The sequence below is a fragment of the Phasianus colchicus genome, chromosome 21 (assembly GCF_987193195.1).
Source record: "Phasianus colchicus chromosome 21, bPhaCol1.hap1.1, whole genome shotgun sequence".
NCBI classification, from domain to species: Eukaryota; Metazoa; Chordata; class Aves; order Galliformes; family Phasianidae; genus Phasianus; species Phasianus colchicus.
Window position 1 is genome coordinate 10,736,893 of NC_143456.1, and position 18,146 is coordinate 10,755,038.

Here is an 18,146-nt window from a genome sequence, read left to right on the forward strand (position 1 = left end):
CTACAACACACTGGGGTGCCAAGCCCTGTCAAGGATAACGTTTAAGAGGCAGCAGTTGCTGCCATGGTTGCAAACTTTGTTTTCTCAATAGTGATCTCAGATAACATTGAGGCCCAGTCATCTTCTTCTCAGCAAATTGCTATCCGATCATGTGTCTGACAGCATGCCATGGGCAGTTCCAATTCTTTCCAGATCAAAGTTCTAGCTTTTCATGGCAGTAGGCAACATGATATTCTGGCCCAGCACCAGCTTATAGAGGGCTGCCAGGCAAGGGAAAGGCCTCAGCAATGGGACATTTTTTGAATGCACCTGTCCCAGAGTGCTCTGTTACAGAAGAGGTGGAAAAAATCTACTGTCACTTCACCAAAACCAGTTCCTTAATCACATCTCCTACTTAGCACCTGCTTCATCATGCACTGCATCTTAAAATGTGGCTTATTATTAGCTATTATTTTCCACAGCACTCAGCCTACCCAGTCTGGGGCACAGAGGTGAGAGACATCACTGAAAAATCCAAGACTGGGTGCAAGTGAGCAAAAAAGAGAAATAACCAAAAGCCTTGTGGGTCCCCATTATGCCGTGAGAGTTACCCAGGCTGAGGATCTCACAAGCAAATCCCTGGGAGGAAGGATGAAAAATTGCTACCACAGTCATTGACCTTTGGATTCCACATGTGAAAGGAGCAGGGCCACCCAATACTACAGGAAGCAACAGGTCTGCAGTCAGCATCTTGACATCCTTTAAGGATGGAACACACTTGCACACTCCCATGGCCATGAAGTTGCCAAAAGACATGCAAAACTCCCAAATGGCTGGCATTTTTGTTCCTCTAATCAGCTAATTGTTGTCTACTCCTCTTTGCTCTAAGAAATACCTCTGCCAAACCTCTGAAGAATTTCAGGAATGTTAAGAGACCAGCAACACGCTGCTCTTCCTCATGCTTTGGGTGTAATTGGCTGCTGGGTACCCCATTATCTTGCCTTGCATTCCCCAAGCACTTCATAAACTACTCCAACTTTGACTGTGAAATTATCCAGGGCTCTTAAGCCATTTCTCAGGCAAGAGACTTATAGCAGTTTTCCTGAGTGATAATGCTGGCTGATGAGCTCCTCACGTATTCTTAGCAAACTGTTCAACATATGCCTGTGCACAACGTAAGATTCCCACCATTTGATCAGGGCCCATCAGTATGTACATTTGCATATTCTTCTGACTGGAGTTTCCCCCCCCCCCCTTCCCCCCACACCCTCAGAATTATTTGCTTTTCCAGCTCCATATCCCTCCCAGCTTCCTACAACCTGTCCTGTTGTTTTGCAGGGAAATCCTAAGTGTTAAAACATGCTAACAGCCTATTTAACCCTTGCCTGCTGTGCATTTTTGGTCTATGTGACATAGGTGACGTATTTAACTTTCATTAAACCTGTGACTAAGAGCAATTGGCAATAGAGTCGAACATTTACTAAGTGCTGTCACTTACGTTAGGTCACATGTGACCTAAGTGCTGTCACTAACTTTAGCCATATGACTCCTGAAGGACTGGAAAAGACCTCAGTGAAGAAGAGTGAGAAAGAACCCAGGCCTTGCATATTCACATTAAACATAATGGCAGAAAGGACCTGAGGCTTTTAATAGAAGTAAATATGTACGTGCTGTGCCAATAATTTAAATTGACAGTAAACACTCCAGTTTCAGCTTTAAACTACAGAAAATAAATCTGTAGTTATTTAACTAGTTCCTGCAGTAATTTGAGATTTTTAGCTATACTGCTAAAATCTGAATGCAGACTTTGGACTTGATTTTGAAAATTGTGTATCAGCTGCACAGAACTTGACTTTGAGAAATGGAAGCTTCTAGAAACCACTTCCCTCTTCCTCGCACAGCTATGTGAACAACAGTTACCAGGCTTTTGCCAAATATTTTTACATTTCACCAGAGGAAGCAGTTATGCTTTTGCATTAGTATGCCAGTTTAACCCATAGGTCAACAACTTAATTTAAATTTGTGACCTTCAGCAAAAGTCATGAGCCTTGCTCAAGGTTGAAAATAGCTGAGTAACAAAGAATTGTGTTACTTATCTAGACTAATTGTGTTATTTTTCTATGCTTACAAGATATTCACAGAAAGAGGCGGATAAAACCATTCTCTTCTCACTTTTGCTTCATCAGAAACCTTTAATCACAGCTGATACTAAGCATTTTTTAAGGCACTTCCTAAGTGCCAGTATGAGGAACTGAAAGCCACTAGTCTATGAACAACGGACAGACTAGACCCAGCTAAGGAATGAACACTGGGATAGGGAACACTGACATCTGGAGAGCAGCACTGTCATCCCAAAACCTTGCTTCAGTTTGTTTTATATAGAATCAGTTTAACCCCTGATTACTTAAAGATAACATATATACCTTCCCACAATTTGATTAGCAAGTCCTTTAAGAATAGCAAGATCTTTATCCTCATTTTAGAGACAGCACAGTAAGCTATGTATTTGCTGGACTGATCTGTCTACAGTACCAGAAACTAAGTTGCTGGGTGGGAATTTCAGCTTTTCATAGCCCTCCTCTAGTCTTCCAGCATCAGAATTGTTGCCTTTGTGCTGCTTCAGCTTGCCCCCCCTACTGCTCTGAAAGAAGACAGCTAGGAGAGTGCCCTCCTCATGATACAATCCTTAGCAAAGAAATATTTAAAATTTCTCCAATGCAGTTTAGCTAATATGGCTTCATCATCCTTCATTCTGAAAAATACAGGGAACTTCCATATGCTTCTGGTTTTGAGATTTCCTATCTAATGTTTCGCAGGACTCTTTTTTCCCCACTGTATTTAGAAAGATGGGGTTTTCTTGTATGATCTGCAGGACTGTGAAACTGGCAGTTCCTTTACCTTTATCCTGTACTGATGAAGAAGCTTGAGATCTTAGCTCTGAACTAGCATGGACAAGTAATACCCAGAAGAGTTGAGATGCAGAACAGAATCACACGTGTTCAACAACTGTTATCCTGGAACCAGTGGAATAAGTAATGCCTTTTTTACTTCTCACTATTGTATTCCTAATCAAGTCCTTATAGTGCAGACCAGCACTAGGCTATCCCCACCAACAGTACCTCTCAGCGAAGCAGGCTGTGTGTTGGTCAGCAGTATGTCTACATAGAAACATACAGGCAGATGCAAACTTGCTCTTCTGTTAAAAGCACACTGTAAGCTACATTAACATGATTCACCGTAACCAATTGCTGAAAGAGAAAGAATGGATGTTCTCAGTACTGCTTGGCAAGGTCTGAAGCTCACCTTTCCTTAGAGTATATACTTGATAAACTGAGCACTTCTTTGACATACCTCGTGCTGTCATTACAGACATGCTAAGATTTGGAGAACTAGCAATCAGATAAGAGTCTGGCTTGCGCCCCTAAGAAACACGTAACTTTGTTCTGAATGTTTTCAGCAGTCAACAGAAATAGCACTTGCAAAAGGTCAGCAACTCATTTTTCTGGACCCAGTAACAATTACTGGGCCAGCAAGGTTGTTCTGTGACGATACCCACAGTAAATTATGACTTGCAGGAGCTGCATGACAGCATTAGTAAATTAAATGCAGTAATATGAGTTGCAGCTTAGATGTTGTGCTCTTTATGGTGAAGGGATATTATTTTCCACCAAATGCAAACAAACAGAGTATATAGCCGAGAAGAGGAAAGTGATGATGCAGCATGATGATTCCGTGTATTTATGAAGCACCAAGCTTTGTAACAAGATGCCCAGTGTCACTTAGAACCACTATATCACCGCGTACATTTTCAGCAATGGTAAGTGAACATTGAGATCAGAAGGCCATTCCACATTATTTACTGTATTCTTCTTAAGTAATTGCCACACAGCAGACATTCTGAAGGCACTTAGAAATAGCTTCTGCACTGCTTAAGTTTATTAGGAATGATTGAAAGTTACAGTATTACTATAAGTTTCATTCAACAGATTTTTAAGATCAGGTGAAACGATGAGTTTGCCTCATTTGCATTCCCAAATACTCTCCATAGCCCATGAGCAGCCAGAAGAGTGCTGGTAAATAATTCATGATCGGTATACAGTTTTTAGTCCAAATTTAAGAGGAACATTGGATGCCTGTCTGAAAGAGAGTATGTTCGCACAAGATCCAGAATATCTGGAAACATCAGTTCCAGACTAACTTCCTGCAGAACATTTGCTAATGAATTAACCAATACAATGAGAGAATTCAGCCAAGAATCAAGTCTCGATCATACTTGCTGTAATGAGAGACAGTCCTCATCCTCAGGAGCATCCCAGCTGTGTAAAGTGAGAGTTGTGTACAATCAACAAATACAATTAGCAGAGTGGCATGGTTAGGCTGGTATTTCACAGGTTGTCTAACTAGAAAGATTATCACGGTGGAAAGAGATAATCAAAAATAAACAAAATATTCACCTGTATCCTAGGTTTGCAGTAAAAACTCCAAAGAGAGCTATCTCCTGAAAGAGATCCTTCTCCAGGGGCAGTTAGCCCTTAAATGGGCTCTGGGAGAGGTGCAGCCACATGGTGAATTGCCTTCACCTGTGCTCCTGTGGCCGACTCACTGCTTGCCTCAGGTGATCAAGCAGTGGTTCAGGCTGTGATTCAACAGTTCCCATAGAAGTTGAGAGATGGAAAGTGTGGTGGGCAGGGATCAAGATCAAAAGAGAATTTTACATTTCATAATCTGTGAAATGGGAATAAAAGATGATATCAGATTTGATGCTGACTGGGTTGTGAGAACTGCAGTTGGCTGACTCTTAAGAAGTCTGTCCTTCAGCAGAACAGCTGGAAGATCCTTTATTAGTAGAGACCTGTGAAAGAACAACAGGAAAAAATATGAGCGGAGAGCTCTGTCTGGTCCCCCTACCTATGTTTTTTACCAAAACTACACAGCAAATCAGAGTTAGTAACCTGCTCAAGGAGAAGAGTTGCCTAAAGCTAGTAAATAGTGTTCAGTTCTTTCCATTTGTGGCAGTCATGACTTGATCAAAACAGGATCCCAGCTGGGTTGCACATCCCTGTATGCCAAAGAACTACAAGCCTGTACCTGAAGTACACCACAGAGGCATAATAAGCTTGAAAGGGAGAGGAGCTTTATCACCTTGGAAATACACAGGGCCCAGATTAACCAAGGCTTCAGAAAAGCAGCAGCAAAAAAGGCCTGGAACTCAAAGACTGCTGTCACCCCAGTGACTCCGGTACTTTGACTTAACTTCTCCCATACTGCTTTCAGCCCTGAATCAACTTTCTCCACAATTGCACATGCCAAAGAGGGGGTAACAAACCCCGCAGCTGAGGGGAAGGTAGGTTATCCAGCTCTTTTTAGCTAATGTTTCCTTGTGACTTTGTCAGTCTTTTCACATAGAAAGCCAGGGAGATAAAGCAGCTTATCAGGAAAACTGTCAGTGGCCTGGGAAACTCAACTCAGCTTTCACCCGGTACTTGCAATTAAGTTTGTATAGCTTGCAGACAGTCCCTTTTCACATGTGTTTCAATGGTTGGGAAGAACAGTTATGAAGACGACAACTACAGTTTTGGTACTGAGTAACTCAGGTAGGAAAAATGCAGAGTAGAGCTGTGTTGGTAGGACAGCTTTCTAATTTTGTGCTGCAACACAGCTGGACAATTAGAAACTAATCCTGATAGCTGAACACAACATAACCATCGCTTGCATCTCATCCTGCTAAGCACAGTACTAAAGATTCAATAGGAGATAAAATGAAGTTGTTGAACTGCCTCAATCAAATCAGAAAAGGGTAAGCAAAACAAATAAACAATTAAAGCTCAAACTCCTCACTTGTCTCTGTTGGGTAGACCTACAAACAGGACCTGGATCTATACAAGGCTGAAATAACAAGAGAACAAATTCATTCTCAGAACTTAATCAACACAGCTGCAGCACTGACGTGCATGAAGATGGAACCAAGGGAAGAACAGAAGCACAGACAACCGTGATGATAAAAACTCACCAGCTGTCATCATCTGTCTTCTTACAATCCAAGTAACTGTCACTGAACCTCTTCTCTGCAGATCACCTTATTAGTCATGCTATGTTTCAAAGGATAGGCTCAGCCTTTGATCATGTTACAATTTTTCTAAGAAAGGCAACAACTGGCTCCAAATAAGGGTTATACATAGTCACAAGCCCTCCCTTTTCTGAGAGGAGGCTGGCTAAGTTTCCTTCTCACAAAGAATTTCTTCTCACAGAGAAACTCTGTATGTAATTTACTCCTCTTTGTTGTTATATGAACAATAAACTCTCCTCAAGCTGCAGAGAGTAAAAACAGCGTTTGAGAAAACTAAAAACAGCGTTTGAGAAAACTTCACCTCTTGTTTTATCATCTGATTGTGTGTTTTGGAAATAGGACAATATGAAGCATGTCATATGTCTTTATGTTAGTAATTCATCATGTGGTGTTATGTGGTGTCATGTGGTGTTACCACTGCAATTTTTCATGAACTGAAGAGAGGCAGCATGGCTTCCAGTGTACCTGAGTAAGAGTCTCTTTCTCTTCTTGTTTGTGCAGGGATTCGGATAGTTGAGGACATGGAACGGATGGTGTGATTATTCAACACAAGGTTGGGCACACTTATAGGAGAGTAATGAAAAGAATCTTTCTCCAGTGTTGCAGCTGAAACGTTTGCAAGTGAAATACATGCTTTGTACTCTGATACCACTTTATTTGGCCTGTGTATCCATGTTTGTTCCTGCCTAGGTAGCACATGCTCTGCCCATAACAAACAAAACAAACAAACAAAAAACTACAATCACAACCCCCAACTCATAAAAAAAAAGCACTCTCTGGCATTAAATGTAGTCCAGTTCCTCATCTAATTTCTGTTAGAATCAGGAGTAGAGAATCCACTCTGAAGACTTATAATTTTGCATCCCTCTTCTCTTCAGCAGGAGCATCTGCCACGTGACCTTTGTGTATGTGTTTCTGTGCATTTGATTGTTTAGTTACACATTTGTTCCCTAGCTCTGTTTCTGAAGGCCCACGCTCTTCATGCGGATAATTTCAAGTCTCATACGATGACAACTGGTGGAATAAATAGTTAACACTTCACTGTATCTCTCTTACTGTGTATATCTTGTAAGATGAGCATGTTTCTGTTACATTTTATTTAGCTGAAGCTGAGCAGCAGAAGGAAGCTTAGAATTGTAATTATTTCTCTTTAATTTGAAAAGTAAAGTAAGCACTTATTTTCTGGTTTTGGTCCCAGTGGAGTGGATGTAAACAGAGGAAAGCATATCAAATTCATTTGGATTACCTATGAGCACATAAGGATGAAGTAGTGAAGGCAGCAAAGGCTTCCTGATGGGTTTGTTTGTTTGTTTGTTTTTTGTTTTGTAAACATTTTGTGTAGCAATATCTGTGGAGAAGTCTTTTATTTGACCTGTCTGGGGATTCTTTCCTGTAGATTCAGTCAATAACCAGGATGTATCAAGCTCAGTGTTACAGAGATCACCTGCAGTACTTCAGAGACCATGTTAATATCCAACTATTTAGTCCTTCCTCAGTGAGTTTAAGTGGCTGTTGTTATTGTTGTTCTTCAATCCTAAATAAATGACATAAAAATTGAAGCTTTTCTCTGATCAAACAATGCACAAGAAAATTACAAAACCCTCAGTAAGTATTGCTGAAAGAATAGAACTAATATGCCTTGAATTTCTGCTTGCAAGAGGTACTTCTAGCGTGATGTATAACATCATAAAGTTATGAAGATCAATTGGGACAACACTGGTAAAGTGGTGCAAAGTCGATAGTTGCTGAAGCTGAAGGAAAACTTGATTCCTGATAGTACTTCTGCTGCTGAGATATAGACCCACAGATTTTGACATAAGTTCAGCAATGTGGATTACCCTAGGCTGATACTTTATTCTTTAATGTCAACTTCTGTCATGATTTATCCCATACAAGAAGTTCCGAAGGAGGCTCCAATTCTTGGGCTGATGCTAGCAGCAAAAAGTGCCATCATTCTCAGAGTATGTAGACACAGTGAGGCATGTATAAATAGAAATCAGGGAGTTGGGACTTTAAGCCCAGTTTAGAAAGAAAGGCATTTTCAAGCATCTTCAGGGACAAAATGGAGAACTCACAGCTCTAACAAATGACACTCCCTTCATCAGCCCCAGACATACCTCACCTCTGACTTTTCCACATATGAGAAAGCAGCCTCTCAGGTGCAACTTTTTCCAACATTGCTTGTTTTGGAATATTTCAATGTGTAATCTGTCTATCTCTGTTCCTTTCAGGATGCCATTTCTTATAGTGAAAAGCTTTCTAAGGAGAACATGAAACAGTTCTCTGACATGATCATGCTGAATAAGAGAAGAGGGGAAATAAAAGCTGGAAGTCTGTTGTATCTTTTCTAATTCCTTCAGGTATGCAGCTTCTTGTGCTGCTCCTAGAGCACTCCTCTCTTGTCATAGAGGCTTCCGTGTACCAGTGCAGTCTTTGTGATGTACTCTAGCATTTAGGCATAATAGTTCTTTGTGGCACTGGCCTTTGTGGACAAATGCACTGTAAAGCAAACAAAGGCAATGATAGAACCTTTATTTGAGACACAGGTGCCACAGAACAAGATATCAAAGAAAGAGGACTAACTCACTAGCAACAGCCTGGAAAAATGAATGAGTTGAGTGAGGAACATAGCCCTCAACCATGCTGCCCATAGTCAGAACACCTTGAGGCAGATGCTGGGAAAAGTTGCAAATGAAATAACTGATGACAAATCACTCAATAACAAAACGTTGCTCGGCTGTTTTGCATTGCTCTGTTAATCATTCCAAACCACCCTTGGCTTCATTGCATGCATTTGTCCAATTCATGACAGCTTTGTTCATCATCCCAGACACTGGGAAAAAAAAAAAAAAAAGGCATGGCAACATCAATTTGATGATTATTTATTTACAGATATTCACAAGTACTTAGAAAAGGTTTGCTGGATTTGGAGAAGTTTTCCTTGTTTTTTTTTGTTTGTTTGTTTGTTTTGTTTTGTTTTGTTTCCCTATACTTCCACTTCCCACTCTAACTTAGTGCTTTTACTCAGCAAGAGAGAGCGGATAGCGACAGGAAGTGACACAGCTCGATACCAAGCCCATAGATGATCTTTCCATGGTCTCTGCTGCCACCGCGTGGTCAAAGTGAAGAACCGTGTCCATATCAATTTGGAGTAGCGGAAATCAAGACGCATGCGTGCACCGAGACTGACGCATGCGTACTACTGTGCCATAAAGCGCGTGCGCAGAGCAGAGCACAGATTGACGCATGCGCACTGATGCTCTGAGATAGGCGCATGCGTAATGCAGTGCTGGAATTGGCGCATGCGTAGTATAGCGCCGGAATTGGCGCATGCGTAACATTGTGCAGGAACTGACGCAGGCGTACTGCTCTGCCGGATGAGGCGCATGCGTATTACTCTGACGGATCTGGTGCACGCGTACTGATGAACCAGAACCAGTGCGTGCGTAGTGCTGTATCTAAAGTGATGCATATTTACTTCTGAGTCAAAACTGCGCATGTGTACTTATGCGCCAGATCTGACGTATCCGTAGTGCTCTCCGGAAACGGGCGCATGCGTAGTTATGTTACAGAGCTGGCGCATGCGTAGTGCACTGCCAGAGCTGTAGTGCTGTACGGGATCAGGCGCATGCGCATTTATTTGCCAGATCTGGCGCATGCGTAGTGCAGTGAAGAAATTGGCGCATGCGTAGTAGACCGCCTGGAAGGCGCATGCGTGGTGGCGGATCTGAAGACTTGTGCCATAATTGGCACATGCGTATTGAGATGACGGAATTGGCTCATGCGTGGTGCTGTGCAGGAACTGGCGCATGCGTGGTGGAGTGCTTCAACTGGCGCATGCGTAGTGCAGTGCCACAATTGGCGCAGTCTTCTGACGTAATTAGCACATGCGTATTGCAGTGTCTCAGCTCGCGCATGCGTACTGATGTGTCAGAATTGGCTCATGCGTACAGGCGGTGCCTGAAATGGCACATGCGCAGACTTGTGCCATAATTGGCACATGCGTATTGAGATGACGGAATGGGCACATGCGTGGTGCAGTGCAGGAACTGGCGCGTGCGTGGTGGAGTGCTTCAACTGGCGCATGTGTAGTGTAGTTCCAAATCTGGCGCATGCGTAGTTATGGTACAGATCTGCCGCATGCGTAATTATGTATCTCAACTGGCGCATGCGCACGGATGTGCTTCAGTTGGCGCATGCGTAGTGGCATATCTGAAATGGCGCATGCGTAGTGCAGTGCCTCAACTGCCGCATGCGTAGTGCAGTGCATGAAACGGAGCACGCGTAGTGTTTTGTGGACAGTAGCGCGTGCTTTGTACTTTGGGTGCAGGCTTTTTGGCTGTTTTGGGAATTTGGGGCTGTCTCTGGGTCCGTGAGGCTTACACCGAGGTACGGTGCGATGGGTCAAACTGTTCTGGGTCTGAATTTGGGGCGTTTGGGCTTTTTGTTGTCATAGTTGAGGGGTCTGCTTATGTGGTTTGGGGCGTGGGTTCCTGGTTACAGTCCCACATCCGGATGGGATGTGACTCAAACTTCGCACCCGCCCTCCAAATGCCCCTCGTGTCGCAAACCCCATACCTGTCTCCCCCATCCCATTTGCAGGCCCCAAGCACCAAACCCAGATCTCACACCTGCACCCATCCGCTTGCCCCACCGCTGTCCTGAAACCCGAATCTGAACCAGGGGATGGAATTGGGGTTCAGGACAAAGGTGTGGAGCGCAAGTTTGTGGCATGGAGGACAGGGTCTAGAATGCAGGGTTTGGGGCATGGGGCCCAGATGCCAAGTTATAGGGCAGGGGATCCATCTGGGGCATGGATTTGGAGTTTGGAGACAGGTTTGGGGCTCAGATGGGGGCTTTGTGGCCAGATGCAGGGGTTGGGTGTAGAGTCAGTTGTGGTGATTGGGGTGACCAGGTTCTCAGCTGCTCCCCACATTCCAGCAGGAGGTAGGGGATACAACAGCGTTGTGCAAGCAGCTTCCACATCATGGTGATGGCAGTGTTCTGCGGGCAGGGGCTGCTGCAGCAGCACTGGTGAGTGTGACCTGCAGCACCATAGCAACTCCCAGCCCCATACCACCCCATGCCCTACATCAACTCCCACACCCCATAGTGACCACCAACCCCACCTAAACCCTCATGGCTGACAGCCCCTCCCCAACCCAGCTTCACAGTGTGGGGGTGGGCGCCCTGAGAAGCTGTGTGCTCACCCTGCAGATGTTGGGCAACCCAGCCAGGAGGCAGTGTGTGGGGCAGGACAGTGAAGGCAGGGAGGAGAGCACTGTGGGTGGGGAGCAGCACTGTCTGCACCTGGAACAGAATTTGGGGAAAAGGGGACAGTGAGGGGGAATTGTGGGGAGGAGCTGGGGGATCAGTGGGGTAAATCAAGTAAAAGTTATGGTCACTGGAGTTAAATTCAGTTGGCATCCAGTCACAAGTGGTGTCTGGGTACTGGGGCTACTCCTATTTAACACCTTTTTAATGATCTTGATGAGGGGATTGAGTGCACCCACACTAAGTTCACAGACAACACCAAGTTGGGAGGGAGTGCTGATCTGTCAGAAGGAAGAAAGGCACTACAGCGGAAGCTGAACAGACTGGATAGATAGGCTGAGGCAAACTGCTTGACTTTCACTAGGACCAAGCATCAGGTCCTGCATTTTGGTCACAGCAACCACAGGCCTGGGGGGGAGTGGCTGGAAAGCTGCCTGATGTTTCCATGGTGTGGAATGGGACCTTGGTGTACTGATGGACAGTTGGCTGAATATGAGCCAGCAGTGTGCCCAGGTGGCCAGGAAGGCCAATGGCATCCTGGATTGGATCAGGAATGGTGTGGTGAGCAGGACTAGGGAAGTAATCCTGCCCCTGTACTCAGCACTGGTGAGGCCCTACCTAGAGAACTATGTTCAGTTTTGGGCACCTCAGTACAGAAGAGATATTGAGGTACTGGAGCAGATCCAAAGATGGGCAACAAGGCTTGCTTCACAAGCCCTTCAGGCTTGGAGAATATGCCCTATGAGGAGCAACTGAAGGAAATGAGGCTGTTTAGTCTGAGGAAGAGGCGGCTGAGGGGAGGCCTGATTGCTGTCTTCAAATACCTGAAAGGTGATTTCAGCAAGAGCAGGGTTGGTCTCTTCTCACTGGTGACAGGACGAGAGTCTTTTCCACTCTGAGCAATTCTATGATTCTAATTGGGATCAGTGGGGCTAGGGATCAGTGAGGGAGGTCTGTGAAATCAGTGGGGGAGGGGCCTGCGGGGCAGCAGGGGGCTGCAGCTGGTAGTGGTGCTACAGCAATGCAGGTCTGTCCTGAGATTTAGGTATAGGGTGGAGTCCTCACACTTGGAGGGGTGGAGGGTCCACGTGGGGCACAGGGATGTTCCCATTCCAGGGTCCCCTCTGGGAGCTGTGGGGTGCAGGGAAGTCCAAGGGGTGTTTCCTTGCCAGGCGGCCACTCCCCCACGCTATAGCACACGGGGATGTTCTATGTCACTGTCTTGTCACCCAGCGTCTCTGGCGCTTCACTGGGGCTGCAGGGACAGGCAACCAGGTCACCTCCAGCATCACCCCATCAATGACACCCCCCAGTGTCACTCCTTGATGTCACCCCCCAGTGGTTCCCCAACATCACCCCCTAGCATCCTCCAGTGTCGCTCCAGTGTGCTGCCGTGGCGTCATTCCTTGATGTTCAATCCCAGTGATACCCGAATGTCACTTCCCAGTGTCACTCCCCAATATCACCTCAATGTCTCCCCCCATTGTCACTCCACCATCACCCCAATCTCACCACAGTATCAGCCTTCAGTGTTACTCCAACAATATCACCCTCCCAGTGTCACTCCAGCATCACTCCTTGATGTTAAACTTCAATGATACCCCAGCATCACTCCAGTGTTGCCCCCTAGTGTCAGCCAACATCAACCCTGTCACCTCAGTGTCACCCCAGCTGTCAACCCCAGTGATAACGCAACATTACACCCCAACGTAACGGCAGTATCACCCCTAGCATCTCCCCATAGTGTCACCCCCTGGAGTCACTCTGATGTGACAACCACAGCATCAGCCCCCCAAGAGTCAACTCAGTGTCACTTCAACATCACTCCAGTGTGCCCACCCCAGTGTTACCCCAACAAAGTCATCCAGCAGACTCCTTGATGTCACCCCCCAGTGATAACCCAACGTCACCTCAGCATCACCTCAAAAATGTCACCACCCACAACATCACCTCAACATCACTCCTTGATATAACTCCAGTGATATCCATCACTCCACAATAATGCCACCCCCCAATGTCACCCCCCCAAGAATGTCAGCGTGACCCCAGTGTCATCCCATTGTCACCCTGAAGGGACACCCCACCATCATTCCCCATAATCATGCCTCATATCACCCCAATGTCACTCCATGCCAACCCCTCACAATGTCCCCCCCAAGCGATACCCCAACATCACCCACCAACATCACTCCTGTGACAGCACAAAATTATCACCCCCATGTCAGGCAGTATCACCTTCCAGCATCCCCCGAACAATGTCACTCCTTGATGTCATCCCCTAGAGATACCCCAATATCATCCCCAACAATAAATCACCCCGTATCACTCCAGCATCACCCTGCAGCAATACTGCCCAACATCAACCCAGTGTCACTTCAACATTCCACCCCAACAATGTCACCCCAGCACCACTGTCACTCAAGTATCTCCCCTCAGGCATCACTCCTTGACATTAAACCCTACTGAAACCCAACATCCCTCCCAGCATCATCACCCCTCAGTGTCACTCCCTGGTGTTACCACCCAGTGATAACCCAACATCACCCTCCAACATCCCTTCCCAGCGTCACCTCTGCAACAGCATCGCCCCTTGATGTTAAACCCCAGTGAAACCCCATCACCCTCAACACCACTCCCCAGTATCACCACAGCATCACCATAATCCCCATAAATAGGAAGTAGAACCTCCCTAAACAAGTGCACTATTACTTTCTGACCCTTGAGAGATGGCGAACCACCAAAAGGAGAGAGAAGGAACATGCCAGCGGTGGAAGTGATAGGCAACGCCTATGATACCTCAGTGATATCCCAACATTACACCTCAATGTAACGGCAGTATCACCCCCTAGCATCTTCTTCCCCATCAGTGGACGTCCCCTGCTTCAAAGGGCACTTTGCCTTTCATCTCCACTGCAGCCTCTCTCCTTCTTTGATTCTCTCCAGGGTCTGCAGGGTTTGTTCCATTGCACACTGTACCAGTGTGGCCAGCACATGGTACAGAGCCCAAGTGGAAGAGAACCCCCAACAGCCTTGCCCCCAACAACCAACCTCACCCTCAACATTAATCCCTGATTTCCCCCCCATGCTACCCCAACATTACTCCAACAATGTCACCTCCCACTGTGACTCCCAGCATCACCCCAGCATTCCCATCCCACGTCACCCCAACAGCAACCACCCAGTCTCACCTCAGCATCACCCCACTGCTCCTCCCCAGCACCCAATGTCACCCCCCAGTGATACCCCAAAATCACCACCCACTGTCACTCCCCAACCTGAACCCAACATCACCCCAGTATCACTCCCTGATGTCACCCCCCAATAATGTCACTCCCTAGGAATACCACAACATCACCACTGTGCCATTCCATCAGTCCATGGTCACCCCCCAACATCACCCCCTGATGTTGCCCCATAATCACCCCAACGTCTCTTGTCTCTCCCCAACTTCTCCCCCCATCCTCACCACTATCACCCCCATCACACCTCTGCCCCCACCATCACCACCATCATCCCAATCCCCACCCCCCCAAACCATCACCACTGTCACCCCCATCACCACCACCGTCACCATCACAGTTCATCCCCATCACACTCCCCCACCACCATCACATCCCCAACCATCACCACTGTTTTCAACCCCCCACCGTCACCCCTACTGTCACAGCCTACCCCCACCATCACTACTGACACTCGCCCGTCACCATCACCACCACTGTTAACCCCCACCACCGCAGTCACTGCCACCATCACCCCACTACCACCACTGTTACACCCTTCATGCCTCTCTCCACACCACAGTCACCCCCCCCACCACTATCACTCCTTGCTGTTAAACCCCACTGATATCCCAACATCACCCCAACATCACTCCCAGCATTGTCAACCTCAGCACCCCCCAACATCAACCCCAGCATCACCTCTCAACAACATCACCCCCACATCAGCCAACAGCTTCACCTCCCCAAGTGTCATCCCTTGATGTCACTCCCCAGTATCACCTGTGTCACCATAATCCCCACGAACAGGAAGCAGAACCTCCCTAAACAAGTGCACAACATCACCCCCAGTGTCACCCCGTATCACCCCAATTTCACTCCAGCGTCACCCCCCGAGCTTCACTTCTTGATGTCAATCCCAGCCACACCCCACCAGCACTCCCCAGTGTCACTTCCAAACATCACCGCAGCATCACTCCCTGTTGAAACCCCCCTAGGGTAGGGATAGCCCAATATCCTTCCTAGTAATATCACCCCAACAATGTCACTCATTGCTGTTACCCCAAGCGGTAGCCAAACATCACCACCCAATGTCTCTCTCTTGTCACCCCAACATCATTTCCTGATTCCTCCCTCAGTGATACCCCAACATCACTTCCCTCCCAGCATCACCTCAATGTCACCCCCCCAACAACATCACTCCTTCATCTCATCCCCTAGAGATACTCCAACACCACCCTACAGCATCACTGCACAACCTCAACCCAGTTTCACCCCAGTGTCACACCAGTGTGCCCCCACCAGTGTCACCCCAACAATGTAACCCCAATATCACTCCCTGATGTCACCCCCCCAGTGAACTCCAACACCATCCTAATCTTATCGCAATGTAACCTCCCAGCTTCACTCCAACAATGCTACTCAAAAAAAACCCAACATCACCCCCACCAGTAATTACCTCCTGTAATGCTACAACATAGTGGAAAATGCAACAACAATAGCATTAATAGGTTGCAATAAGTGAGGACTTGCTCAAACACAGCAGCTATGAATGCAAAAACAAGGAACAAAATCTGCTTAACTTCAAAAGACCTCAAGCAATCAGGGACCTCCAGCAAAAGCCTCTCTTTCCCGCTGCCAACACTTAAATGACGCCTGGGAGGGGGTGGAGCCAGGATCCACCCCTTCCATCACTCAGGTGTGTTTCATGCACCTGAGCTCCTCTGGTTTGTCCCTCCTCAATCATTGTTTCAAGCTACAACTTAGGGTCTCCACTACATTCCCCCCAACAATGTCACTCCAACATCACTCCCTGATGTACCCCCCCATGATACTCCAACATCACCCCCCAGCATCACCCCCCCCACATCATCCCATCCCAGTGTCACCCCAGTGTCACCTGCAGAGTCACCGATTTTAGAAAGTCAGGCAATTTTACCAATTGCCTTTGAGGACAGACTTGAATCAAAATATGTGTGCCATTGTTGCTCATCCACTGATAAAACTCCCCTTGCCAGACAGGCAGATCCAATCGCCTGCTTGTTAAAAGCCTTTTTTTTTTTTTTTTTTTGCTGCAGGCCTTATGGGAACTGTTAGGTCACAGACTGAAGCAGTGATTGAGCACCTGGTGAGGGGTGTAGCCAGCCCTGTGAGCACAGGTGGAAGCAATTCACCTATGGGACCGGATAGGGCTGACCTTGGCTCCACCCCCTCCCTGACCACATTTAAGGGCTGGGAACAGTAAGGGCAGCATCTCTACCTGGGAGTTGCCTCCTTGGGAGTGAGTGCAGGCCTTTGGAAAGCGGTGAGTGATTCGTGCTGCTTGTTGTTGTTATATTGATTCGTGCTGCTTGTTGTTGTTATATTGATTCGTGCTGTAATCTCTCTCTCTTTTTTTTTTTTTTTTTTTTTAGTTTCCTGACCACATTTTAAGGGGTGGAAGCCACAAGGGCAGCATCTCTACCTGGAGACTGCTTCCTTGGCAGTGTGGGCTGAGTGTTCATCCTTGGAATGGGGTAACTTATTCTTTTTTTATTTCAGGGCTGTGATATCCCCTTCTGGGGGTATCCTGACTACATTTAAGGCCTGGTGGCCATAGGTGTGGCATCCTGGCGGCAGCTTCCCTTGGAGAGCAGGGTGAGTATTTGGAACAGGGCATGTAATTCCTTCTTTATTTCAGGGCTGTGAGCTCCACCTTTTTGGGGGGATCTCAAACTGGATTAGAGCAGCTGTATTTGCATGTTTGTCATCATGATGCCCTTTTTTCTTCTCTAAGGGAGATGAAGGTGTTATCTCCCTTTCTCTGATATGGTGATTGAAGGACTGACATGTTTCTTTCTTTCATTGCTCCCTCATTTCTGGAATGCTTCAATCAGCCTCAGGATAATGCTGGTTAGCTGACTGAGCATTGCTGTTGTGGGAATGCCCAGAGCTAATGTCCTTTTCCATAAAGAGGTTCTTCATTCTCCAGGTCTTCTAAGCAGATCTTTCTGAGCTCGTTATCTTCTGGTTCCACCTCTGTACACCATTTCATGGTTCTTACAGCATGATCTCCAACCTGGGGCTCCAAACATGGTTTGTGTGCACCTCCATCATCCTATTTCATGACTGTAGTTAAGAGTGTTATGCACTGCTTCCAAACATACAAAGTTGTTTAAAGGCGTTCTGTGCACCCTTACATGTAATAAATCAGCTGATCTCATTTTTTTTTTTTTTTAGCTTGATGGGGTTTAGGGATTGCTGGAGTTTGTCTCATCAGGGGTGTAAGCACTCTGAGATCTACTGAGCAGGTAACAGAGCATTCCAAGCCCCATGTTTGTGCACTAGCTTGTATGGAGGCAGGTTTCTGATGGCTGTGGGAAGCTCACTTAGGGATCAAATGGGTTGCAGGCGGCTCACCTTTCTCCATGGGGTCTATTCTCCCAGCCTGCTGCGCTACACGGCTGATGATAGAGTGAGGTGCTTCGGCCAGGACCTGAAGAACACTCCCAGAACGTAGTGGCCATCTGCTTCATCCTCACTGAGCATAATATGGTCTGCACCACTCGAGCATAGTGGTAACAGGTATTCTGTTCCTGTTTTGTCTGGTTCTCTCCCATATCTCCCTT

General features: G+C 46.5%; 1 long non-coding RNA gene across 1 annotated transcript; it reads left to right on the forward strand.

The window, feature by feature from the left end:
- Nucleotides 1–10,160: 10,160 nt before the first annotated feature.
- On the forward strand, nucleotides 10,161–17,722 carry LOC149915325 (uncharacterized). Its single transcript, XR_016459192.1, has 3 exons — nucleotides 10,161–11,080; nucleotides 16,617–16,843; nucleotides 17,080–17,722. It is a non-coding gene; the product is annotated as an uncharacterized LOC149915325 (long non-coding RNA).
- The last annotated feature ends 424 nt before the right edge of the window (nucleotides 17,723–18,146 follow it).